The 26195-nt window shown below is 41.9% G+C and overlaps 1 protein-coding gene across 1 annotated transcript in view; it reads left to right on the top strand.

The window, feature by feature from the left end:
* LOC129186922 (SH3 and cysteine-rich domain-containing protein 3-like) overlaps window positions 1-6961 on the top strand; it is an 81035-nt gene extending 74074 nt beyond the window's left edge. The window contains exon 14 of the transcript XR_008572320.1: window positions 6901-6961. The gene's annotated coding sequence lies outside the window, so the exon portion shown is untranslated. The remainder of the gene's footprint in view (window positions 1-6900) is intronic.
* The last annotated feature ends 19234 nt before the right edge of the window (window positions 6962-26195 follow it).

Raw genomic sequence — 26195 nt, forward strand, 5'->3', positions numbered from 1 at the left:
TCCTGCTGCAGAACCCAAGTTGGTTTCAGCTTGAGGTCACAAACAGATGGCCGGACATTCTCCTTCAGGATTTTTTGGTAGACGGCAGAATTCATGGTTCCATTTATCACAGCAAGTCTTCCAAGTCTTGAAGCAGCAAAACAGCCCCAGACCATCACACTACCACCACCATATTTTACTGTTGGTATGATGTTCCTTTTCTGAAAAGTGGCGTTAGTTTTAGGACAGATGTAATGGAACACACAGCTTCCAAAAAGTTCAACTCTTGTCTCGTCAGACCACAGAGTATTTTCCCAAAGGTCTTGGGCATCATCAAGATGTTTCCTGGCAAAATTGAGAAGAGCCTTAATGTTTTTTTGTTCAGCAGTGGTTTTTGTCTTGGAACTCTGCCGTGCAGGCTGTTTTTGCCCAGCGTCTTTCTTATGGTGGAGTGATGAAGACTGACCTTTGAATGTTGTTGTGGGGTCTTTTGTGACCTCTTGGATGAGTCATAGCTGCACTCTTGGTGTCATTTTGGTTGGCCGGCCACTCCTGGGAAGGTTCATCACTGTTCCATGTTTTCACTATTAAGGTGATTCTGGGTCTTCCAGGATCAGTGTCTTTGTTTCTCGCTTTAAGGCTCACCTTCACTTCCCAAGCTGCTTTGCTTCAGTCATGTCTGATTAAAATGCGTGTAAAGAATTTGTAAGTTTTCCATGATGTGGTTAATCAATTTTACACTTGCACTTCTGTGGTTCTTTTTACATTTAGCTAAATACAAGCATATTCACCAGTGGCCACCATTTTTAGTTTGCTTCTATTCTATTCTAATGTAAGGCAGGCAATTTTCTATGGAAAGAAGAGAACAGGTGGTGTTAATCATAGCAGAGAATAATCCACCATGTGTTTTGTACATATGAACATTAACTTAATCACTTTTGTTTCAAAGCTCTGTTCTAAGTAGTCACTCACAGACGATTGATTTCTCCAAGTCGTGTAAGTTTCGTGTGTGTGTGTGTGTATGTATGCGCAGTGAATCACATTTCACACAGCAATTACAGTTTCACTTCAGTGACATGTGAGAAAGCACTCAGTAGTTAGCATACCACTCATTTGGCCCATAATTAGGAGTTGCCATGGTGACCATTGAATCTACACAGCAAGGAGGTCTGCTTGGCACAGGATTGACTTTGAACAATGTAATTGGTCAGGTCAGAAAAAAAAAACACCTTTCGACATTGTGCCATTTGTTTAATTTTCTCTCATGTACTGTACAGAGCCACTTTTCTTATATTGTTAATACTCCATACCAGAATTTGATATACCATATCATATTCTATGGAATATTTCCCATTCTAATATTATACCTATTATATTATATTATACCTATTATATCCTATCCCAGCTGACTTCGGGCGAGAGGCGGGCTACATGGACTGGTCGCCAGCCAATCGCAGGGCACATATAGACAACAACCATTCACACTCACATTCATACCTTTGGACAATTTAGCCAACATTAACCTAACATGCATGTTTTTGGAATTTGGGAGGAATGTGGGAGGAAACCGGAATACCCGGAGAAAACCCACACACGGGGAGAACATGCAAACGATCGGTTCGGGTTAGGTCTAGGTTCACTACCCTTCACGACATCAGGAGGGGATTGCAAACGAGGAGCAGGTTTGGTGGGGTAAAGGGCGATACGGTGGTCTGCTGCTCCGTGGTAGAGGCAGAGGCGTAATCGGCGACGCATCGGCAGCTCGGTGGCTAGGGTGGTAGGCTCCGTAGCGGCAGTCTCCATATAATCGTCCTTCAGAGGTGTTTAGTAGATATCGGGATCCAGCTGGAACTCTCCTCTTCCGCGTGCTCTCGGTCACGCTCTCGCAGTCTGTTGCCCAAGTGGATAGCCAGGTCGATTAAGACATCGAAGGTAGTAGTATCACCTCGGACAGCAAGCTCGTCCTTGATGCCGCCGGCGTCTCCACATCCGCTTTCTGCCGCCAATACCCGAAACTCAATTGAAAAAGCCGCCACTGAGCGTCCTTTCTGTTTTAAGTCTAGAAATCTATTCCCTGCTTCTGTGCCTCAAATGGGATGATCGAAAACCTTTCTTATCTCGCTCAAAAATAAGGGAAAGGAAGAGCGAATGGCGGGTTTAGCCTTGCTGACGTTGACTGCCCATGCGGCCGCTCTTTCAGTAAGCAGGCTCATGATACGTGCTACCTTGTCCAGCTCAGTAGAATAAGTGCTAAGCTGCAAAAACGAGCAAGCATTGGTGTAAAAATTGCTCGCAAGACACAGATTCCCCTGAGAAACGTGAAGAGTGAGGAATATTTGGCTCTCGGTGTAGCAGGTGGCCGAGAGGTAGAGTCTGTGGCGGGCTGGCGGCAGATAGGCTAAGTGGGGAAGTGGCTTCATCATGTGGTCTTGGAGCGAAAGTTTGCTCCAAACGCTGATCTAGCTTGTTCACATTAGTGGACAAAGCACTGATGGCTTCCATGATGTCCCTGAGGGACTTTTTGTTGCTCCCCACTAATTGCGCCTGGTGTGCTAGCGCCGATCGAAAGTGATCTAGCTCTGCGGGATCCATCGTGGCCAGATTGTACTATCACGAGCGGCATGTAGCCGGTAATTAGGATCCCAAGATGCAGAGAGACAACAGTCCGTGTAACAACAAATTTATTAACAAGAGCACAGAGCAAGTAGCAAAAGACTAAAATGTCCACAGGTAAAAAATACGCGGGACAAAATACACAACAAAAATTAATAACTAAGGATGCAGCACACACGGAAGTAGCTGGAGTGAAAAATACAAAGATAACAAAAAACACTGCTGAAAAAACTAGCAGGGGAAAGCAGGAACAGAAAAAGCTGCTGAAAACCAAGAAGTATCAAAAGATTAAATGTAACAAAAAATCACTGCTGCAACTCCATAGCAGGAAAATACAGGTACTTACAAGTGCAGGGACAGGAAGACAAGAGAGATAGGGAACAAGGCACAAACAAACAAGGTAAACGGGAGCAGGAATCAAGCGTGCATGGGAAGAAAATCTGGCAACAGGTAGGTAGCAAGACAGGGTCTAAATAGTCCAAGGGATGATTGCTAACAGGTGTGCAGGAGCTCCTCCCACGGGTCGACAGGTGTGCTGCAACAAACAACAATTAGGGGGAAGCAGAGCAGCACCCTAGCTCATGACAATGCTAAATAATAATAAATATATAATAATAGGGAATGGAAAGGAAATAGGAGGGCCCTTGGTGGACATAGATGCCCCTGAGAGTGGGACTGACAAGACAAGACACCAACAAGCACCATCAGCCAAGAGCCAGGAGAAAGAACAAACATGAGAAAACTAGGAAGGAGGCAGCCGGTCTAGTGGCCTAAAGCAAATGGACAAGGACCTCAGCCTTATCTTGGAGCATTCACTGCGTGGCCATGTGGAATCAAAGCATAGCCAGCTCCCGGGCAAGTACAACCTGTGGTGCTATCAGTCCATTCTGTACCTGTCCACGAAACATCCACCATGCAACACCATCAACGCAGGCCTTCAGCACATCCTGTCGGGCTGCCAGAAAGCACTTACACAAGGCTGATACAGGTGGCAACACGACCTGGTGTTGAAAAAGCTGGCAGAGGTAGTGGAGGCATGCAGACAGGAGGCGAACAGTAGACCTGCGGCCCCGCCGAGGGATTCCATCCAGTTTACCCGGGCTGGAGAGAACATCAATACACTCCGCAAGAGAGATACGCCAGGTCACCTCTCACCAGGAAGTGCGTGGGACATAAGGGTCGACCTTGGAAAGTAGCTCCAGTTCCCAAGGGAGATTGCAGAAACATCATTCCAGCCAGACCTGGTAATGTGGTCGGTAACTCGCAAGCCTGTCCTATTGGTGGAGCTCACCGTGCCATGGGAGAACACAGAAGCAGCCCACGAGTGGAACACAGTACGCAGATCTAGCGGCAGAGTGCAGAGACGTTGGCTGGAAAGCCATTACCTGCCCTGTTGAGGTGGTGTGTAGAGGCTTTGTAGGAGCCTCAACTGCTCGCCTACTCCGTGATGTGGGATGCAAAGGAGTTGCGCATCGGAAAGAACTGGCTGAGGAGGCAGAGAGGCAGGTTCTGGCTGTGGAAGCACAGGACTTGGGGGCCAGACAACATTAGCAGGGGGTGGTAGGGAGAGATCTCTTCCATCGCTCTATCATACTGGGGTTAAAGGAGCGAAACATCAATGACTGGTGGTCCCCAGCTAATGACGCGCTTAGGCCCATAGGTGTCACACCTGAATGGTGGAGGTGCGTCAGGCAGAAATGCCGAGCAGGCAGACCATCAGCCTGTACAATTAAGATAATAACTGATGACAAGATCAATAGTTGACATGTAATGAGTGAGTTCAGAAAATGTACTCACAAAAAAAAATAAGAGTTAGTAGTCAGTGCAAGAGGTGTTAGACATAGCATTGTATGTACACTCTTTGAACGTTAACTAGATCAGTCAATTTTAATAACTGTGATTTTATAAAGATTTTGTATGTTCTCTACAAGCAGGTTTATGGATTATCCTAACTGATCTTGTTTGTAGCACATTTAGCAAGTGGAGTGTACTTTTATAATTATTTCCCCATATAGCCACACAATAAATTATATATTGTAATACCTGAGAACAATAGAGAGGATGGAGTCATTTTTGGTCGAGAACTAATTTTGCTTTATTCAGTATTGAGGTGTTTCTTGCCACTTTAAGTTGTATATTTTTTTATTTCCAGCTCATATTTTCATCTATTATGACCCCCAGAAATGTATTTTTGTTCACCCTTTCAATGTTCACACCATCAATTGGTCTTTGCGTATACGTATCCTTTCTCCTATTACCAAATTGATAAACCGATGCGATCTTATATCCTGTTTGACAAAAGAATGATTCCGATGGAAGCCTCCTGTATCGATAACAATCAGCCATACATCTTTAAATCGGGGTGCCCATTACGTCGATCACGAGCTACCGGTAGATCAAGAAGTTACTGTGGGTCGATCGCAGAACTGTCACGTCGTAGATGTCATATGACATCAGCCAGCTGAAGCTCCCCACGTGATTCGCTGGTGCTCCTCCCGCGGCAAAATGTCTATATCGATAACAAAAGTCATCTGTTCATTTGTTATGTACAAATTGAGTATTGTTAGCACAATGATTTACAATAAAACACTGATTTATTTAACCTCTTCAATCAGATGATCAGGTTTTATTATCCGTTTTGAATGGAATCTCCAATTTGTGCATTATACTAACCTTCCTATACATTGTTTGATTGATTGGAATGTTTATTGTTTGAGAAAAAAATTGTGTGTTTGTGTCGTTATGGACTGAGGGGTACAGTCGTCCCTCGCTACATCGCCGTTCGAACATCGCACCCTCTCTTTATTGCGTTTAAAAAAAAATTGATAAATGATCGCTGTTTCGTGATTTAATATGGTCTATTATTCGTTGTTTTTTAAAAAAATGCTGATTTATGCAAATTGTACGTGTTCCTGGCCTAAATAATTTACGGAGCATTTTCAAACACAAAAACAAAAATATAAATATGAGGCATTCAAAAGACGTGACATGAAGTGTAATACAGTATCTGGGACTTGGCCAGGGAAGTGACGTGTGACGTCGGCTATGCTGGAGCTGACTACCAGCTGAGTGCTAGCAGGAGGTTAGCAGTGTCGAGAGTGATTGACAGCAGATCCTGTGAATGTTCACTGCATATGTTCTCTGCTTGTCAATAAAGCGATTGAAGTACATCTTGAGTCTCTCCTGAACCACAAACAGCGGCAGTAGAATACGTAGTATTCTACACTGGTCTCTAGGTGCCAGTAATGTTACATTGATGAGACAACAGCCACCAGGAAGTACGCTGGCAATGCTAATGTGTGAGTCTGTCTTATCCTATTATGTCGGAGATGGCTTCTTTTCTATTATTATGTCTACTATATTGGGTAATACAATTGTAAAGGTGACTATAGGGGTGTTATTTTATGTCTACAGGGCTCTAATAATGTTAAAAAAACATGTTTATAAGGTCATAAACATGTTTTTTATGCTCTAACTGCAAAAATATTCCATTTGTTAATATTGATTCGTACTTGGCGGACTCTCGACAGTAGGACAGTAAATGATGTTTACAAGACATGATGATGAGCGGCATTGTCACAGCGCTAGGAACACGTCTGTGAATCCATGAGCGGGTAATAAGTGTCTGACAGCAAGACATTGCTGCAGCGTGAGAGAAAGTGAGAGAAAGAGAGGGAAAGGTTAATTGTGTCTAAGAATACTTAGGACTGTTTGCATTTTCTGTCATGGTCCACCTTATGCTGCCCTGACCTTTTTGTCTGGGGCCTAATGAAACCATGTAATGCATCAAAGGCAAAGACACACCTTTTCTCTCTCTATCTTCCACTCCTACTTGTTGTAGATATTCTCGTCTCGGAAGTCTATATGCCAGATTGCTGTGTGGCTGCACTCTTTCTTGTCTCTTGACTGTTTGCCTCCCTCTTTTGTGGCCCTGCATTAATAACACTGACACTCACAACAGTGGAGATAAAGGGAAATGAAGATGGGAACCACAGTGTCTCAATACGTGCACTTCATCATATGTCACACTGAAACAAGGGGAGGGAACAAATGAGAGGATTTGTGTTGAAGTTGGTGGAGAACAAGGGGCAGAAATGTGGCGGATAGTCTGTTAGGAAATACAGGAAGAACAGTGATCCCTTGACCACAACCCCTTAAAGCTTAAACATATGAACTTCAAAATGTTAATAAAGAATGTGCCTTAAATGTTGAACATGTATTATCTCTATATCAAATATTGCATTTTCTGTTGAAAAAGTTCCATGATAGGACTCTCAGACGTTTTCCAGCAGTATTTTGTCTACTCAGGACCCAGGACACTACAGTTAAAACAGGACCGCTGACTCGGCATCCACTTCCGTATTATGCCCTGCGAGGGTTTGACCGCCAGGATGGTGAGTAGAATCCAGAAACACTGCATCGTAAACATGTCCTCGGCACACTGCTCAGCCATTAATTGCTCTAACAGACGGTCCAAAAGTCCACATTTGTCATTTTTCAAGTTCCCAAAACACAAAGACAGGCACGTGTCATAAAAATGTTGTAGATTTATAACACTGGTTGTTGTAAATAAACAGGACACTGGAAAGACTTAAAGTGTATATTGTGTGGGACTCCCACTCATTTGTTGAATAAATGATAAATCATTGATATTGATGATTTAGATGATAGTCTATCAAATGTATTAACAATGCCTTTACAGAAATAAATGTTTTGTGTAAATACTTCCACTTAAATATCCATGTAAGTACTTCTAAATCAACTTTCTGTTGTTCCGTATGGACAACAGAAATTTGAAAAAAATAACCAGATTTAAAAAGAAATCAATTTACTGGAATTGTAATTAATGGATTAGTGGAATGGTAATGAATGATGCCATGTGTGGCGCTACCCACACTTGCAGGTTACTTTGTTATGTTGTTATTATTTAATTATATACATGAATACACTGAATAATATACTGAATCTTATTGTTTGTTGCTTGTTATAAGCCTTAGTAACACTGTAAGAAAGGAAAAATATAATGTATATTTTTTAAATGTAATTGTAGTTATTATTTATTTATTCTATTAATTACAATTATTGTGATTTATGGAAAGTTTCTTTCATACTGCTGCTCAGATTGTTATTGACATCGACACTACCAGTCAAAAGTTTTAGAACACGCCAATTTCTCTGGAGGGAAAACCTACATTTGAAAGTGTTAACATGGTCTGTCTCTCTTCCATTGTTATTCCCTTTTTTCTTGCCATTTTTGTCACAGCAAATGACTTTCTCCAGTACAATGCTGTTCAATTGATGCTCACGAGCGTATAGCCCACAGTGCAAACAGAGGAGGTAGTCTGTACAGTCTTCCCTCGTTTATCACAGGGGATAGGATCCCAAATTAGCCTGCAATAACTGAAATCTGCGAAGTAGACAACTTTGTTTGTGCGGGGGCATGTTGGAGCCTATCCCAGTTGACTTCGGGCGACAGGTGGGGTACACCCTGGATTGGTCGCCAGCCAATCGCAAGCCACATATAGACAAACGACCATTCACACTCACATTCATACCTATGGACAATTTAGAGTCACCAATTAACCTAACATGCGTGTTTTTGGATGTGGGAGGAAAACGGAGTACCCGGAGAAAATCCACACGCACGGGGAGAACATGCAAACTACACACAGAAATGCCCAACGGAGAATTGAAGCCAGGTCTTTCCGCTCTCCAGACTGTGACTGTGTGGCCAACATGCTAACCACTAGACCACCGTGCGGCCCAATACATGAATTTGCTGATTATTATTTTGATTGATGACTTTCATATTCTTATTTTATATTCTTTTTTATTGCATTAAAACTACTATATACGTATATATACTGTCTATGGTTTTTTGGCACTACTATGTGCTCTATAGCTGATGTAATGTGAATTACTACTGTGTTGGATCAATAAAGTTCTTATCTTAGCCATCCGAGAAGATCAAATACATTGTTTTTGGTGCCTAACTGTTTCCCAAGTATAATAGTGCGTGTGTGAATGTGTAAACGAGAGGCATCAACTTCAATTTCTTTGTAGAAAGGCGTTTTATGAAGTACATTTCCTTGTATTCACTTACAGCGCAGCCTTGCCACATCCAATATGGCGGCGACGCTAACCTACGGCTCAGCGAAGCGGTGTCTACGTATATGGTTTTGACAGCAGAGCTTCCTGTTTTTCCCAGTGTGCTTTGCTGTACTGTTGTTGTAAATAGCCGCCAAGTTACATGTTTAGCGCTCACATAGTTGTCGGTTATTCTGCATTCGTGGTAGTGGTAGTTGGTAGTGTCTTGTCTGTTGTTATGTACCTATTACCTGTGTGATAGTTTTTTTTTAGCTCTTTCTTTAAAAAACTTTGGTGCTAAAAGCTCTGTATCAGCTTTTATTGTTGGGGGAAAAAAAAAAACAATACCGCTGTTGGCCGATATCACGTTTTTATGCTTGTATCGACCCAATAGTTTTCAGTGGCCGATAATATTGGACACCCCTACTATTATTATCTACTGATTGTACTTAGCAGCCTGGACAGCCTGTTGTATTTCATTTTATACTTGTGACAGTTCATGTTTAAAAAAGGGCTGTGCAATGTTTATTATCATCTTTATTCATCATTCACTTTAAGGGAGTGTTTTAAGTATTTCATGTACTACTCTAAGATGGGTTAGCTTATTTTTATACTGGTCAGACAGTTAGAAGAGTTACATGACAAACCTTGCATGTACAGTTAATGTTGACAGTCTGATCCTGGAAGACATTATGATATTTTATATCTATAAATCTCAACGGGACATTTTGTTTTGAAAACGTAATAAATCGGAGGTTGAAAAAGTCTTGTTTTTGCAGTGAAGTGAAGTTTATTTTGGAGAGACTGGCAATATTCTAACAGTTGTGTTTCACACTCCCAGCATGAAACATACTATAAGGGCTGCTTGTTTTGAAATGTAATTACCGTCCACGCTGCTGCTTGTCCTCCTCATGTTAGCATCTTCTTGTGGAAGTGGAGAAAATGAAGGATGTCAACTGCAAAGAACACGACTCTGACTCATGCATCAACCAAACAACGCAATCATCACCTTAATCAGCATGGTTGCCTTTCATTTCCACTGAGGTGCGCTTGTTTAAATTTCCCATTTCATACCCACTTTGCCCCCAGAAATCTATATTCTTGTTTTTTCTCACAGAAAATAGCAGATCGACTGTTGTCACAAGCAGCTCGTACAGAACTCCTTGTGGTAATTAACAAGCAGAAGCAAACAGGAAGACACATCCTCAGTGGCTTTTAATTGGAGCAACATCTCACACCATACGGAGGTGTCGTAGCCCCCCCGCCTCACTTGTTCACTCTTCTGAGCTTGCCTTCAATTAACAGAGGCCAATCAGTAGCCCAATTAAGTGTTTGCTTTGACTTGCTGCCTCGCCTCTCAGCTCAGGCTGATGAATATTCAGTAATGTAACAATTATATCGACTTTTTTGGAGGGAAAGGGCGGGGGCGGGTCATTAGAAATAGTTTCATCCCACGCAACATTGGAAACATTGCACCATAAGTTAGTATCGAGCAAAATGACAGACCTCACATTTGTTTATATTTCATAACATTGTTATGAAATATAATCAGCCTCCCTGGGCAAGTCTATTCCAGAGTGCTGGAGAGAAACGTACGACCGTTAGTGGAACCTCAGCTACAGGAGATTCTGTGTGGTTCTAGACCTGCTCATGGAACACTGGATCAGCTCTACACCCTTGCAAGGGTACTGGAGGGTACACGGGAGTTTGTCCAACCGGTCCACATATGCTTTGTGGACTTGAAAAAAGCGTTCAACCGTGTCCTTCGCTGTGTTTTGGGGTGGGTGATCTGGGGGTACCGGGTCCGTGCCATGCCACTCTCTGCCATTCGGTACTTGTACAACCGGAAAAGGAGCCTGGGTTGCATCGTGAACTTTGGCCTCCGCCAAGGCTGCCCTCTGTCAACAATTCTGTTCATAGAGGAAAAGGCTTCTTGAGACGTCATCTGTACTTCTGTGAAGAAGGTGTCGACACCTTCTTCACAGAAGTACAGATGACGTCTCAAGAAGCCTTTTCCTCGATGGACAACTCCTGTACGACTGAGAGCCTACACAGACGAATTCTGTTCATAATTTTCATGGAAAGAATTTCTAGGTGCAGCCAAAGCGATGAGGGAGTCCAGTTTGGGGGCCTTAGCAGCTTATCTCTGCTATTTGCAGATGATGCTTGGTTCTGATGGGCTCATCAAGCTGTGGCCTTGAGTGTTTACTGGGTCGGTTTGCAACTGAGAGTGAAGCTTCTGAGAAGAGACCCAGGACCTCCAAGTCTTTGGCCATGGTTCTCTGGCACCCTTTGGGTTTGGAGTCAGATCTTGCCCCAGGTGGAAGAGTTCAACTAACTCAGGATCTTGTTCACGAGTGAGGGAAAGCTCGAACTTGAGCTCGGCAGTGCGTCTACAGTAATGCGGTCACTGCACTGGACAGTCATGGTGAAGAAAGAGCTGAGCCGGAAGGCAAAGCTCTGCGTTCCTACCCTCACCTATGGCCATGAGCTTTGGATAGTCCTCCATAGTCCTCCATAGGGTGGCTGGACTCACCTTAAGAGATAGGGTCATGAGCTTTGGATAGTCCTCCATAGTCCTCCATAGGGTGGCTGGACTCACCCTAAGAGATAGGGTCATGAGCCTTGGATAGTCCTCCATAGTCCTCCATAGGGTGGCTGGACTCACCCTAAGAGATAGGGTGATGAGCTCGGTCATCCAGGAGGAGCTCAGAGTAGACCCGCTGCTCCTTCACATCGAGAGGAGACAGCTGAGGTGGCTCATGCATCTCGTCCGCATGCCTCCTAAATGCCTCCTTGGACACACTGGAGGGATTACGTCTTGCAGCTGGCCTGGGAACGCCTCGGTGTCCGCTCGGAGGAACAGGAAGAAATGGCTGGGAAGAGACTGGGAAGTCTGTTCTTCCCCCCTGAGTCTGCTGCCTTGTGACCCCAACCCGGATAAGCAGAAGAAAATAGATTGCTGGAAGAACGTTTCCTATAGGAAATAATGGAAGAAGAAATACTCCAGGGTCAAAATGTCGCCATTTGAAGTAAAACAACAACAATAAAACAAAACTACTTGACTTCATGCATTGCACTTAACATTCTTAGCTATCATACAAGTGTAAAAACAATGAACTGCTGTACATGAAAAGTGAACAATGATATATTGTCTACTCATAATGAATGTAAAGGACTTGCAGAGAAGTGTTCCTGGAAGGTCAGTCTCTTCACTTCAGTCTCTCCAATTTGCATTGTACATTTCATACTTCATTTATTTATTAGTTTTGTTGACTTGAGCTATTTTAGCCTGAGTCGTCAGGACTGAACACTGCAGTTGCAATGTACGGCAATGCTGCGTCACGCTTAGTAGCATTCTGTGATGGCGTCCCAGTAAAAAGCAGTAAAAAGCCAAAGAAAAAGCAAACCCTAATCCTTTGGGTTGAAGTGGCTGTGCGACTCTTGAGACATATTTTTGGCTGGTTTCCAAATTGCACGACCTCTGAATTTCCACATGTTTTTTATGGGGGCTGTCAAAAATAGCACATTAGCGGCGGTAACTAATTGATTTAATGAATTACATGAACTTTTTTAGCGTCATTAACGTATGCACATTATGCCAAGCCAAATTTCTCTGTGATGACAGCAGGCGGAGTCACAATAGCATCTTTGCAGAGTCACACAGAGTCTGACACATAAATGTATTCTGACCTGAAAAACGTCAACAGCAGTGCAATTCCAACACCACACATGTAACTCCCACTCACAAACACATCTCTAGTCAGCGCTTCCTGGGAACGACACTTTCTCATTGTCGCTAGACGACAGCGAGGTGCATTCACTGACAGTCCGAAAATAACGTCTTTATTATGCGTGTATGTGTGGTCTAAATAAACAGAAAGACACAGAAAAACAGTAAGTGGATATTGTTATCTCTCACTAACGTAACTCTTACTGTATTTAAGTATGCTCGAAAATACATCTACACTCAAAACATGTGAATTCAAATTAAGTTTCGTGGTGTCTTCGGACGCAAGCCTTTATGGCTGATAATAACACAGTTAATGTGATTCAAATGTACTATTAAAGAAACTAGTGTTGGGCAAATACATTTTCAGACGTGTGGTATCTTTTCAGTTCATTTGGAGCTACTAATACAGATGTGTCAAACTCAAGGCCCGCGAGCCAAATGTGGCCCGCCACGTCATTTTATGTGGCCCGCGAGAGCAATTAAATAGGCCAAACGCGTGCTTTGATCAAAAACTCCATTTCCCACAATGCCTGTCGACTACAATACGAAGTGACGTCTCAACGCCACTAAACGGCAGTGTCTCCACATCAATGCCAACGAGTTGAATTGCCAAATAAAAAATGATCCCAAAATGTCCAGGGAGAGAAAAGTTGATGCGGATGGAAGACCGTTTCAAAAAAGGGAAGGCGGGTACTTGTTTGTGCTTCAAGGAGAAAGACCGGTATGTCTTTTGTGTTACGAAGCGGTGTCGGTTGTTAAAGAGTACAATCTGCGTCGGCATTTTGACACTAAACACGGAGCTAAGCACGCCAAAGCTAGCCTTCATGAAAAGCAACAAATTGCCCAAGAATTAAAAGGAAAACTGCGGTTGCAGCAGAGTGTGGTCACGAAATCCACAGCCAAAAACAATGCGGCAGCGGAAGCTAGCTTTATTGTGGCTGAAGAAATTGCCCACGCTTCCAAGTGTTTTTCAGAGGAAACGTTTTTTGAAGCAGTGGATGCTGAAGGTCTGTGAGCAGGTGTGTCCCGACCAATTACAGACTTTAGAAATATCAGTTTTTAGTTACTAACCTAAAAACTTGACCAATATAGTTGTATACTGAGTCAACTTTTATTTTGTAATTTTAAGTTGATTACATATTATTTATGTGTAGCTGTTGTTGCAATTATTTAGTATTTGCAGGTTTTATGTTTGTTTGCAGACAAATTATTCTAGTCAAACCATCAGTTGGATGCAAGACTGTGCAGCCTTTTTTTTTTGTAAAATGCTACATCTGTCATACATGTTGTTAGCAGCTCACAATTGTTGATTTTACAGCAATTAAGCCCATTTTAACTTGGACAAAAACGTTTTGAACAAAAACTTGTGTTTTGTTATTTTTCTTAATTCACTTGGATAGTTTGATCCTTGATTGATGGAGTAGTGTGGGTTTCATAAGCTGACAAATTCAAATGATTTATGTTGTAACAGAGCAACAAGTAAAGATATGTTTTTTCTATGCAACTGTAATGTTTATCACTTGAATAAGTCGTAAATTCAGAGTTATTTAACATTAAGGAGTTGTTACGTTTATTTTACATTACATTTGATTACATTTAGTTTTATTTATAAGTTACATCTGGCCCTTTGAGGACAGCCATTATGTCGATGTGGCCCCCCTTATGGTTTCTTGCGATCGACTGTAATACTTTGGCTCATTTTTGTGAGATACTGTATATTTTTTTTACCCAAAAGTGAAGAAAAAACTTCAAATGTGTATGTGGATATCACATATCATGCCTCCCTCCCCCTTCCGTTCCTCCGCCAGGCACAATCAATGAGTCGAGGCCACCGCCATGTGTGCGGATCTGTGAGCTTTGTTTTAGCCGGCCGAGGCTCAATGAGACGCAGAGACTGTCATTTCTCAGGTCCATCCCACAGGCTCGCTCAAGAGGGAGCGAGTGTGAGGTAATGGAAGTAACAAACAGGCTGTTCAATTAGGGGCGGAACGGTGTGAAATTGCCTCCAAATGATAAAACTCTATTATGGTTGCACACTGGCCCGCATGCTAGCTTCGTACGTACAAACTATTATTTACAGTTAAGACGTTACACTTGATATTCATGTTTTATAAGATGGTGAGATTTGCAGTGTTCAAAAACAACAAAAAAAAGATGATATTTTGGTGTATCTTTGTATAAAAGTAAAAAGAAAAAACTTTAGCTGGTACGGTCCACATGCATCTAGACTAGGTGGGGCTGTGACAAAGCAGACAGATCCAACAGATGGCTCTGTAGCGAAAAAAGTGTCTGTAATGCTGTACAGCGACACGACTGCAGTGGAACAGCAGGATGACAGCAATTTGTCATTCAGTCGAGACAGATGGACAATTGTGGCTTTGCCTTGGTGGAGGTCTGTGAAGTGTGAAAAGATTCATTTGCTTTCACTTTTAGCTGTTACAGTCTGCATGCATCTAGGCCAGGTGACCAGACATATCCAGCAGATGGCGCTCCATTGAAAAGAGTGTTTCCAATGCATATGACCGTCACCTACAGTACAGGTGGTCTTTGGCAGCCATTTTATTTTTAGTCTTAGTCTTTTGGATGAAAATGCTTCTTGTTTTATTCAGTTGTATGTGTGATAGTTTTAGTCCTGTTTTATTCGACAAAACCTTAAAGTTGTATTGTCTAGTGTCAGTTCAGTTTTATTAAAATAATAATAATAATAACTTATGTGTAAGTATTGGAATTTGGATGAGGAAAAAAGAATGTGGGGATACAATTACTGTACTCTATGTATCTGTGGATACCAATTACAAGTGAATGCAACATGTACAAATGTTTTAAAAACTATAATACAGTATACACACACGTGTGTGTATATATATTATATACTGAATATACATTACACACATATATATATTTATTTTGCACATCATCATGTGCTTCAACGCATCATTTTGACAAAATACTAGCATGTTAAAGAATTAGACTGCCCTTAACTACCAAACAAGCAAAACAAAAATAGGTTTTGGTTGCTTATTGACCACTTGACTGGCACCCACACAGTGACTTTTCTTTCTTTCTTGTTTTGCGTGTGTGGTAAGGCCACCATGGCAGGGGCTGCATGACGTCACTGACGTACCCTTGTGGCTTATGGCCTATGTCTGATAACAAAGCACATAACACCTGTTTAACATATCGCAAGGCAGTGGCGGAGCTACGGGGTGGCCAGGGGTGACCGTGGCCATCCTTGGTCACTCTCCGGCCACCCCCACGGCCGGGGCACAATTTTGACAAACGCTGCTCTGTGGTGCAGAACATTAGTTCAGCCTAACCGCCGTTTCCGCTTGGACGCATTTCACTGCAGCACTCAACTTTCTGTGGGAGGAAAGTTTTGTGGAGGACCGGTCAGTAAAACCGCGTCTTGCATGAACTGCGAGCGGTAGGTACGTTTTTTATGATTACTTTGGTCGATTCCGGTCACGGTTTCTCACTATGTTGACTTTGACTTGAATCCTGACATAAATCTGTTAATAATGGAAGCTCTCTGTAGTAGCATGAGTGGGCATGTAAACCAAGGAGTCTAGAGGTGCCGATCAGGAGTGCCGATCGGCATCCACTTCCGTATTATGCCCTGCGCGGGTTTGCCTAACATGATGGTGAGCAGAATCCAGAAACTATGTATTGAAAACATGTCCTCGGCACACTGCTCAGCTATTAAGCAGTCTAATAGACGGCCCAATAGCAGTGGCGGAGCTACGGGGTGGCCGTGGCCACTCCACTGGCCATCTAGACAATTCAGTTATCAACTTTTTGTCACCCCTATGAAAAATTTCTGGCTCCCCTACTGTCCCAACATGCTGACAGAACATAAAGACAATGACAGTCACTGAATGTAAACATGGCAAAACACCATGCTAAATGATGTGTTCATTTCAACACATGGGGAACAGCAACAGGTCTGAAATGCCACATTTCTCTCCACAGCCATGTTTCAACATTACACTTGCTGTCCGGTGAAAAATCCCTGCAGCCAATATCGATCATTGTGCTGTAAACCGTTCTTGCGTGTGTGTCATGTTTACGGACCAAAATTAAGGTTTAAATTCATGGAAGAGTGTACGGAACCACTAAACCAGTGATTCTCAACTTGCCAAAAAAAAAATGTGCAAAGACCCGATGCCTCTAAATGCACCTTGCATCTGTGCTATTGGCTTGCAATACCACCACGAGCTGCATGCAGGGGCGGATCTGCCATTAAAGCAAAGTAGGCAATTTCCTACTAGGCCCCCAACGAGTAGAGGGCCCCCAACCAGCTGCCCCCACCCCAACTAGCATGGGCCAGGGCCACCACAGCCAGCAGCACCCCCAACTATATTCATGTACAATTATGTTAACATACTAAACGAACAAATAACAGAACAAAACAGAAAGCCATCTGAAAGCTAAATTCATATTACCTGCCCCCCTCTCCCTCACACTACAATGGACTGATCCATGATGACGGCAGTAAAGCGCCTTTGTGAGAAGCTAAGTGTGAAGCTACTTAGAATGAAGCGAACTTACCGACAAGAGGAAACGGCGAGAGGACGCCAAAAAATATATTGCCTCATTATCGAAGGTCTCAAGATTCTTTACGGTGTCGGTAGAGCAGGAGAGGAAGGTCATCGAGTGTGGACTTAATGTGTAAACTTGCCTTTATACACTCCTGATCAAAATCTTACATTTGGATCTTAATGAGGTTTTAAGTAGAGCAAGAAGAGGGAGTGAGACAAAAAACACTTTGAAAAAGTAATTTATTGAAAACAACAATTAAACTGAAACAGGCTGTTTATCAGCTGATCAAAAGTTTAAGACCATCGCTCAAAACAAAAAACTCTCCAAACCAGAACAAAAAATGTTCTCAGTAGGACTCAGTAATGAGTAGCTCCACCGTTCTTGTTCATCACTTTAAAAATTGGTTTGGGCATACTTGATGTGAGTGTTTCCAGGAGGCTAGTGGGAACATTGCTCCAAGTGGTGAAGATGGCTTCACGAAGGGCATCAACTGTCTGGAACTGATGGCCATTTTTATAAACTTCCCTTGCCATCCATCCCCAAATGTTCTCTATGGGATTTCAATGAGGGGAACATGCAGGATGGTCCAAAAGAGTGATGTTATTCTCCCTGAAGAAGTCCTTGGTCAAGCGAGCATTGTGAACTGCAGCGTTGTCCTGTTGAAAAACCCAGCTGTTACCACACAGACGAGGGCCCTGAGTCATGAGGGATGCCCGCTGCAACGCCGTTTGACGACCCTGCACCACCTGAAGCTCCAGTGTTCCACTGAATGGAAAAAGCACCCCAGACCATGATGGACCCCCTCCACTGTGCCAGGTAGAAAACATCTCAGGTGGGATCTCCTTGTCATGCCAGTAACGTTGGAAGCCATCTGGACCGTCAAGGTTACATTTTTTCTCATCAGAGAATAAAACATTTTTCCACCTTTCAATGTCCCAAGTTTGATGCTCCCTGGCAAAGTCTAAACGGGCAGTTTTGTGGCGTTGAAGGAGACGAGGTCTTTGAATTCCTTTTGTGTTTTTTCCCGCAGATGTCGTCTGATGGTTATTGCGCTGCAGTCGGCACCAGTAAGGGCCTTATTTTGGGTCGAAGACCGCCAGTCGGATCTTCCGGCTCAGCGCAGGTGTGATTTTTTTGGGTCTACCACTTGACTTTTTTGTTCCATAATGCTCAGGATCTTTCAAAACATTTATAATGACTGTCTTACTGCGTCTGTGCCCTTACTGTACCCAACCTCAGCAGCAATGGCACGCTGTGAGATGCCTTGCTTATCAGCTCAACAATCCGACCACGTTCAGAAAGAGAAAGCTTCTTAGCTTTAGCCATCAGGAGGGCATGACAGTGTGAATGCCTGACAGAAAATGAACATTTTGTGCAGATTTGGGCTTTTATAGGCTGTGGTCTTAAACTTCTGATCAGGTGATGAACAACCTTGTTTTGTTTTTCACTCCCCCTTCTTGTTTTTGCATATTGTTGCTCTAATTAAAACCTCATTGAGATCCAAATGTGCAAAATGCAAATTCTAGCAATTTTTCAACAGGTCTTAAGATTTTGATCAGGTCTGTATCTGTACAAAGAGACAAGCGTCACACCGCTCCAGTCCACGTTGTTTTATGGGGAATTTCGCTCAGAATGCAGACTTGCAGGTACAGTTTCATGTTCAGTTCGATCCATGACCCAAGCACAGAAGTAGTCTACAGAAGAAATGGACCTCCTTTTATTATTAAACTTACCTGCTGAGTTCATCAGAAAAAAGTTCAGTTTGTATGTTTTTAATTGCACTTTCTGATTCATATAGCTAGCATAGCTTGATTTTCTTAAAGATGTTTCACCTCTCATCCAGGTCCAAGTCCAGGTGCTGTCATTCAACTCCTCAGAGACACCATGTACTGAAAACCTTTATACACACTTTTTGTTAATAATAATTTTTCAATTTGTGGATAAAAATGTATTGTTCCCGAGCAGGAAGAGAGCGGGATATTATGCTTGCAACACGTTAGCGCCCTGTGCAAACTTGTTGCCCTTTAAATATAAGACATTTAAGAAGTTTTAGTTGAAAATTTTAGGCAATTTGGGTCACCGCTTGTGATTTAGGCGATGGTTATCCCGCAGCCAAACCACTTGAGAACCACTGCACTAAACGATGTAACACGGAACACCGTCAACTTAGGACACTATTTAACAGCACATGTGTCAATTGAGTCAGGTGTACAGTCATCCCTCGACACTTTGCACTTGGAATTTTGCAGTGTCACTTTATCAAAAATATGTTAACTAATCAATCATGATGTTTCACGGTTGAATACGTTCTACTAATAGTAAAAAAAAGATACATATTTAAACTAATTTGAGTAAAATACAAATGCAAATCCCTCACTACATCTCGGTTCAATCATCACTCCCTCACTCTGCCGTGGTTTTTCAAAAATATTAAAATATTAAAGTAAGGAATCATACTTGGTGGAGGTTTGCTTTGTTGGAGATCTACGCTCCCCATAAAAGTATTAAACGTTTATTTTCACTTTGAGCTGTTACTGTCCGCATGCATCGAGTCCAGGTGGGGCAGTGACCCACCAGACAGATCCATCAGATGCTGCTGAAAAATGTTTGTAATGCATATGACCGCCACCTACAGGACTGGAGTGGAACAATACTCAAGTGTCAAAAGTGTTTCTGTTTCGCCTTGGTGGAGGTCTGCATTGCACAAAACTACTTCAGATGGACACTTTTTGGTGAACTGTTACTTCAAATGTTGAAAATAGTTGTAAGAGATGTATGCTTAATAATTTAAAATCCAAGTGAAAAGCTAACTGCTGTTTAAGGCTATTTCCCTCCGACTGTCAGGACTCCTCTGTTGGCATAATGGATTCAACGCCCTGCAGGCGTTCCCCCCACTCAGCTCATACATCACCGGATAAAGGTCAAGGAGCAGAATCAGGCCCAGCAAAGGGCGCACGTTGATAAAAGCAAGTGTGGAAACTTTGTAACTGGCTGAGGAACCTCGGCAGAATTTCTAGTCCTGAAGATGAACTAGTTGATTAAAGGACTTGCAGACGTCCAGGGGGGAGTTTTCAATCTTGTCTGTAGCACTCATGCGCTGAGGTGCAACCAACAGGAGAGAGTTATGTGGAGGGGAGACAATTTAGAGAGTGAAGCGCTAATTAAGTGGTGCTTCGTGACATGACAGCATTATTTAGGCAAGCTTGTAACAAGACAAGGGAGCCATTGAAAGTCGGGCTTTATTGACAACGTCATGTATTTACTTGCTCGTCGAGTAATCACATAGACAATTTCCACAGTACTTTACGGAGGTGTGACAGATGTTTAACCCATTCACTTCTGGTGAGAATGCAAAAAAAGGTGCAGATATTTATTCGATTTATTTGAACTTTTCACCTTTAAGGTCATTGCATTGGGGCAAAGTGGTGCCGTGACCTACCAACAGTGCTGGGAAAATTACCTTCAAAAAAGCAAGTAGTTATTGTTGCGAGTTACTTTCCAAAAAAGTAATTGAATTAGCATCAGAATTACTCCTTCATGAATGTAGTTAGCTACCAGGGAAAGTCATTATTACGTCGCTTTTTGGAAAAACCTTTAAATATGGAAAATAATTTGGATTTAGCGTTGTAGTGACATTGGCCCGTTGAGAGATGAGATTATGAGATTCATGAGATTAAAGCTGATGGCTGAGCTCGTGACTTGCAATTCTCTACCAAAACGCTAGGGGGCAGTGTTTACTTGAGAGTGAGGAAACCGAAACCCTTGCTGACTAGCTCTTTAGCTTCCTGTGCAGTAGTAGTGAACAATGGTGATTGATCAGTGCACGCGCCACAGCAGTGTTGTAACTTTTGAAAAAGTAATTACTTACATTACTTGTATTGGAAAAAAATACTCCCAGTTCTTCCCAACACTGCCAACCAAATCCAGCAGATGAAACTACAGTGAAACAGTACAAGCTGCTTTATGCCATTCTTGTTTATTTCATTGAACTTAAGTGTAGTCTTACCGTATTGACCCAAATAAAAGATGGTGTTGGCTTTTGGTGTTTAGAATTGTTTTATGCATGTAAAACTACAATTGTAAAACGAAAAAAACGCATTTCGTGTTTCCATTTTTGAGACTTTTGAGACAAAGAACTACAGTCAACCGATGACATCATGACTTCCGCTTCCTGTTTCCATGTATTAGCTAATAGGACGCTAACAAGGATATTTTGTGATGAATATACATTTAAAAAAACAGTTGGACTCACTCGGTGTATTAATAACACGACAAGACGTGCAAGGCAAAATTTTGGCATAAATGTTTTTACACTAACCGAAACACACGCTAACTGAGGTGAACGGTATATGAACTGTATATCCATAGCCGTATCCCTCTCCCTTTACGTACGTTCAACACTGCAGCGATGATTGCAGAAAGAATAATTACCGTAGTTTGTATTGCATTTCTTGTTCCTGGAAACCAAAAAATGTAAAATGTCAGAAAGACCAGACTTTCATCAGACGTTATTTTACTAGTAACATTATGAAATGGTTTTTTTTGTTTAATTTCTTTAAGTTTTTCATGTAATTATAGTGCAGTACTTCTCAAATTGTTGTACGGGCCCCCCGGTGGAAGGGGGTGCGTTGAGGGCAGGGAGTAAATTCAACTTGGAGATCTCAGATGACTTTATTCATCTATTTAGACATTGTATGGAGACTACTGGTGCTAGCAACTCATACAGTGGTTTGTAAAGATCAATAAATAAATATGATCAGGTTCCCAACAGTATTTCATTTCAGGACGGGCATGACAGACTACTGCTCGAGTGTAATGGTTTTTAAAGTGTGAGACGCAGCAGCTTGACATAAATAAAGAAAATACGTTTTCCAAACCTGCTCAGCTTGCTCCAGTTCTGTTTCAAGCCAAAAGCAACTGACTTTAGTTCCGATAGTGAGGGAGGCTGGGGTGGGACGCCAACCGTTTTATGTTCTCTGTGGGGAGGCGCACTGTACCTCACGTTGCAAAATGAAATACCAAACCTGAAATAGTACAAGATGACTTTTAATGCGTCTAGTCAAGGCAATTTGATTCCTACAGCCCCAACTCACAACAGGAAGTCACTTTACACATGGGGCAGGTCATGTTGTAGCCCAAAAAAGGTGAGCTCTTTGACTCCCCTCTAAGGAAATTAGGTTCCCCTTTCGCATTCATAGTGATATAGTGATGTACAGTATCATACATCACTTTCCCCCCCCCAAAATATTGATGACTACAAACTCTCTGTATCGTGATACTGTTACATTAATAGCACAATGTACTGTACATGTATCATACATATCTCATTCACCATGAGATGGTAGTACGTAGTAATAGGTAATATGTAGTAGGTAATAGGTAATAGGTACAATAGGTACCTATTACCTATTACCTATACCTAGCCAAAGACAATGATGACTGAATCGGGACCATCACCAACATTCATGAGTTTTGGGGTTATTTTTTTAATCAGCACTTTTATTGCAAATGTTGATCTGTAATCGGAGGAGAATGTCTAGGTCAAGCTAGCTGGAGGTTGTTTTTTTGGTAAAATAGACGTTTTTAGGGCTGACAGTTTTTCACGAGTTGTCCTAGAACGCATCCCAGGCTCTACAGTATCGTGATACAATACATTAATACACCCCAAATATAACAACTAACCCAAACTCACAGTATCATGATACTATTATTATTATTATTATTTTCGTGTGTATTGTACATGTTTTTTCCCCCAAAATATTGTTGCAAAATCACTGTATTGTGATATGATCAGTACTGTTTAGGGATGTCCGATATGACATGCCACCGATAATTATATCATGCCGATACTGCCATAAAAATGTGATATCGGCCAACATCGGTATCGTTTTTTTTTCCCTACAATAAAACCTGATACAGATGTTTTAGCGCCAAGGTCGCAAACTTGCTACACTGTTGAACTTGCCGCATCGTGAAGTTAATAATGTGCTGTTCACAAGTCTGTGAGAATAAAGTAACTCTGAATTGAAAGTAGTATCAAGAGTATCAACACAGCCCACTATGAACTTAGCAGCTGCTTAGAGATCGTGGGGGGAGTTACCATTCCACACAGTAGTCTTCTTTTATATCTGAAATTGAGAGTTGGACAATATCGGCATATCGATTTTCGTCAAAAAAGCCAATATCGGACATCTCTACTATTGTTACAAAATATTGCAATACACTCACGATCCAAATTTTAAGCCCAGTTGAAAAATTGCAATAATTGACATTTTGCACTGTTGGATTTTAAAGATTTTCATATAAGCATTAAAGTGAAATAGGCTGTTCATCAGCTGATCAAAAGTTTAACACCATAGCTCAAAAAACTTGAAAAAAAAATGTAACCCCCTCCAAAATATAAATAAAATGTTCAAAAAAAGGACTCTTTAATGAGTAGCTGTGCCATTCTTGTTAATCACCGAAAAAATAGGATTGAGCATGCTTGATGCCAGTGTTTCCAGGATGCTCGTGGGAACGTTCAGGTGGTAAAGATGGCTTCACGGAAGGCATCCATTTGCTGTGTACAGAGCTGCAGCGCTGTCCTGTTGAAAAAGGCAGTCATTACCACACAGAGATGAGGGATGCCCCCTGCAGCATCTCCACATAGCCAGCTACCGTTTGACGCCCCTGCACAACCTGAAGCTCCATTGTTCCATTGAAGGAAAAAGCACTCCACATCATGATGGCACCCCTTCCACTGTGTCGGAAAATGGAACCATGAATTCTGCTGTCTACCAAAAAATGCTGAAGGAGAATGTCCTGCCATCTGTTTGTGATGAAACAAATTGGGGTTCTGCAGCAGGACAATGATCCAAAACACACCAGCAAGTCCACCTCTGAATCGCTGAAGAAAAACAAAATGATCTGAATCCTATTGAGATTCATTGGCATGACCTTAAAAAGGCGCTTCATGCCTGAAAACCCTCCAGTGTGGCTGAATTACAACAATTCTGCAAAGATGAGTAGGCCAATCCTCCACAGCGCTGTAAGAGACTCATTGCAAGTTATCACAAACGCTTGATTGCAGTTGTTGCTGCTAAGGGCGGCCCAACTAGCTATTAGGTTTAGGGGGAAATCACTTTTTCACACAAGGCCATGTAGGTTTAGATGTTTTTTTCTCCCTTAATAATAAGTAACAATTAATAAAAAGTTTCATTTAAAAACTGTATTTTGTGTTCAGCTGTGTTGTGTTGACTAATATGATGATCTGAAGCATTTAAGTGTGCAAAAAAAAGAAAGAAATCAGGAAGGGGGCAAACACTTCTTCACACCACTCTATATATTGCCTATGGATGACTTTATTGAGCGGGGTAAAGGCGATAAGACTAACAAAGCCAAGCAGGTATGATGTTTAAATCCCTATTCTGCTGAAATCAGCACTTTACCATGGCTGTTCTTCCTCAAGCACATTCCTGACAATGAAAAATGTCTTTATTCTGTGTGTGTGTGTGTGTGTGTGTGTGTGTGTGCGTGTGTGTGTTTGAGTGTGTGAGAGAGAAAGAGAGAGCAAGCGGGCTGCTTCAAGAGTGTTTGCTGCTGCTTACTCGGCCGTAAAAGCCTTGCGCTGTTAGCTTCCTGTCTGCTCTCCTTGATCAATAACTGGAGGCAACAACAAGATGGCTCCCTGCATATTGGGAAAACGACGGGGGGGCTTCTCCATCGTCCCCCTCTACATCCACCAGCTGGCTCTGCAGTTAGGAACTGTGCACATGTGCATCTATGACCACGTAGCCACAGACAGCAGGCTGGCAGCAGATGGGATGGAAGGGTTAAAGCCCCCCTGCACCCATTCAGCAGCCACTCACTTGTTAAGATTTATGACTTTGGAGGGGTTTTTAATGCATCTATTCAACATTTTTCCCCTGCTATATTTTCCTCATGCTGATGTAAGCTAAAATGTTAGTGTTTTCAAATGCAGGCTGTGATGTTTACAGCTGTGATGTTGAGTTGTGTCATATACATGTACTGTAGACATATAGCCTTGTGTGTACTGTATATATATACTAGTGTGGTGACCCACAATATAGTTTACAGCTTCTACCAGGGTTCCGGGTTACAGTATGTGCGTTGGAGCGTTTGAGCCGTTGCTATAGTGTCGTTGTTGCCTTGTTAAGTAGAGAGTAAATTCCACGAATCCTGGACTCGTGCCTTGTTTTAAATCACATCTCATCACGAGCATACATGTAGCAATGCCTGTGCTATATGGCAGTATGAGTTCAATCAGTTCAGACTAAGAACATTTAAAGGTTCAGTGCATTTTTGTCGTTAATTTGCTGATTAGAGGGCTGCAAACATCCAAATTATTGACAAATTAAGAAGTACATTCTGGAAATATGATATTTGTCGCGGTTAAACGGTTCCAAACGGTGATAAGTGAATTTCCGCCAAGTTGGATTCTTTATTTATAAATAGAATATTTTCCTAGTTAGAACATAGATTTTACAACCTTGTTTACAACATTATAAGAGCCCTCTAACACATGAAATAACACCCCTATAGTCACGTTTACAGTCCTTTTACCCAATATACTATAGTAGACATAATAAGAGAAAATAAGACATTTAAGACATAAATACAACTTGCACTTGAGCTTTAACTTTAGCGTGGGTGACGGTCGCAACAGTAGCTCACATTAGGGATTATTGTGCCTGTTGTGAGGTCATTCAAACCTGCAATAAAAGCCTGTTGTTCCGGCGATCAAGTCTGGTGCTTGTGTGTCTCACCCGACATTACAGTAACATTACTGACACCTAGTGACTAGTGTAGAATACCACATATCATCTTTGAATCTACATATCGTCTTTGAGTGCATCTTCTGAATGCCTTATATTTGTATTTTATTTCATTTAACCATTTTTATGCTTGAAAATGCTTAATTTTAATATTCAACCACGAAACAGCATGATTTGTAAATTCATATATTCTTTAAGTGAAGCTGCATATTTCAAAGTGTTGAGGGATTATTGTATTTGATTATTTCAATATAACATGACTATCACTACTGAAATAAATGACCTTTTCAAGGACATTCTAATTTATTGAGATGCACCTGTATTTTATTCACATGTACTGTAGACATACAGTACATGCAGTGCTTGACGTATTGCTACTGTTTTACAGTATGCAATCACGACTTCACATTACATCTGTTTGTAGAAAGGTGGAGCAATATGATATAACAATATGAAAAGGAAAGATGCAT

Source organism: Dunckerocampus dactyliophorus, chromosome 8, assembly GCF_027744805.1.
Source record: "Dunckerocampus dactyliophorus isolate RoL2022-P2 chromosome 8, RoL_Ddac_1.1, whole genome shotgun sequence".
In the NCBI taxonomy this organism is placed as follows: domain Eukaryota; kingdom Metazoa; phylum Chordata; class Actinopteri; order Syngnathiformes; family Syngnathidae; genus Dunckerocampus; species Dunckerocampus dactyliophorus.